Raw genomic sequence first — 2,382 nt, forward strand, 5'->3', positions numbered from 1 at the left:
GCTGTCGGATAGGGCATTGTGAATTACTTATGGAGGAATGGTACTGTAATTATCTGAAGGGTGCAAGTGGAAAAAAATATCAAGTGATGTCGCAAAATTTTCAAAATGAAATAAGATTGGGTCTGTGATGTATTAATCTTAGATATATCATTTTGGAATAGAAAAAGGAAATAATAGAGAATTTTAATAGATCGATATTTTGAGGACGTGTTTTATGGTCAAAATATTTTTTTTTAATGTTTTTTTTTTCTTTGTTGGTTTGTTTGTTTGCTTGTCTTTTTTTTTTTTTTTTGTTGTTGTTGTTGTTGTTTTGGGGTTTTTTTTTTGTTTTGTTTATTGATTTTTTGTTTTTGTTTTTTGTTTTTTGTTTGTTTTTTATTTTTTGTTTGTTTTTAAATAGCAGGGTACTGTAGAAGGTGACAGTTTCAGTGGAAATTGGTTTATTTTAGTAATAAGATCTAAAATCAAGGGAAATAATTGCAACACTTGGATTGAGTTATCATTTTCAAAGTTATGTCCCTTTTTACGCAAATGTTTTAAAATTTATGTTAGTTTATATTATCGACTTATTTATTTACTGCTTTTTCCAGTAAATTACACATTTGTATTAAGTTTTTTGTTCTTTTAAATTCATTATTTATTCTCCTTCGTCAAGTTTTTGGTCAGGTCAATTCAACGTATGCATATTTTCAGGTCTGATAACCTAAATTGTAATGCAAATATCACCAAACCAACGCAAAATATTGTCCATTACAATACATTGATTTGTTTTTGTTTTGTTTTTTTTTTTAATAACCAGAAATACGTTTGGTTATCAGACCTGCAAATATGTACACGTATGGCTAGGCTATTATTTATTAACATCGTGTCTGGGTATTCCTGATGATAATAACATATGTTACAGTGAATGACAAAATCAGTCGGATGGTGAAAAGGTTTGAACTGAGATATTGCCAAGTTTAGTGAGAAGGTCACTTTTTATCCAAAATGAGTTCTTGTCATAAATGATTAAATTAACTTTTTTTAAATACATCTTAGGGAAATATCGAAGCTTAATTTCACTTCTAAATATTTTTTACAGCTAGTCACAATGAAAAAGTATGAAATTTGAAAAAGTTGCTGGATACCTTTCCCATACATCTGACCAGAACTTTATGAAAAGTCACCCGATTTACTTCAAATAAAGATTAACATGCTCTGGGGAATATATGCTTTCAGGAAATGAAAAAAATGCAAATCCAAAATGTCCACCTTCCGACTGATTATGTCATGCACTGACTCATATTATTATTTCAAATGATTGATCTTTTCATTGCCAAATTAAATCATTGATGCCAACAATCAATTTTTACCTCATGTATATAATAATTTGACCAATTGAGTGATCGGTTGATTGACGCGTTGTGTTATGAGTGTGTATGTGTGTTTGCGTATGTCTATGAAAGAGATTGTGTATTTATTTGTATATTTATTTGTTTGTCCACACTTCAATTGGTTTGTAAATGGCTGAGTGTGCGTATTTTGTAAGAGAAAGAAAATTATCAGAACCATATATAAAGCTACAGAGAGAGAGAGAGAGAGAGAGAGAGAGAGAGAGAGAGAGAGAGAGAGGGGGAGAGAGAGACAGAGAGAGGGAGAGAGGGGCAGACAGACAGATAGACAGACATAGACGGAAACAGAGACAGAGAGAGGGAGAGATAGAGAGGGAGAGAGAGAGGGAGGGAGAGAGAGAGAGGCAGACAGATAGACAGACATAGACGGAATCAGAGACAGTGAGAGGGAGAGAGAGAGAGAGAGAGAGAGAGGGGGGAGAGAGAGAGGGAGAGAGAGAGAGAGGCAGACAGACAGATAGACAGACATAGACGGAAACAGAGACAGAGAGATGGGGGGGGGACGTAGTGTGTAACAAGGATTGTTAACAATAGAGAGAAAGAGACAATGAGAGAAGAGATGAAGGGGGGGGGGGGGATTCAGGAGGAGGAGGAGAAGGAGAGAGTGAGAGAGAGAGAGAGAGAATTCCTGTACAGTATATATCAATAGTATCAAAAATTTCCCCTTTCAACGAAAATAAAACATATCGGTTTTTGTTTAAAAGCCCCAATTTTTCTTTCTTTTTTTTTGTATTTTTTCTAGCACTACATACATTCGATCTCAATTTGTTAAATTTTATGCAATTTGAACCTAGAAATCTCAATTACAATTGAATATGGCAAATATTTACAAACTTTATTTTTTACTTATTATTGTCAATAATAGTCAACACCTTTCGCAACCCACGCAGTAAGACGTATGGCTTATCGCGTAGATCCGTAGCCATCGTAAACTTATAGCTTGACTGTCGCCTTCGTAATGTTATGGCCTGACACTGACCAAAAAATGACG

The 2,382-nt window shown here is 33.9% G+C and overlaps 1 protein-coding gene across 1 annotated transcript in view; it reads left to right on the forward strand.

The window, feature by feature from the left end:
* The window catches only part of LOC144960088 (uncharacterized), an 88,129-nt gene extending 86,338 nt beyond the window's left edge, over positions 1–1,791 (forward strand). The window contains exon 16 of the mRNA XM_078893038.1: positions 1–1,791. This exon is cut by the window's left edge and continues 1,597 nt beyond it. The gene's annotated coding sequence lies outside the window, so the exon portion shown is untranslated.
* The last annotated feature ends 591 nt before the right edge of the window (positions 1,792–2,382 follow it).

The sequence above is a fragment of the Berghia stephanieae genome, chromosome 14 (assembly GCF_034508935.2).
Source record: "Berghia stephanieae isolate SIO BIC M18660-M18661 chromosome 14, UCSD_Bste_1.3, whole genome shotgun sequence".
Taxonomy (NCBI): domain Eukaryota; kingdom Metazoa; phylum Mollusca; class Gastropoda; order Nudibranchia; family Aeolidiidae; genus Berghia; species Berghia stephanieae.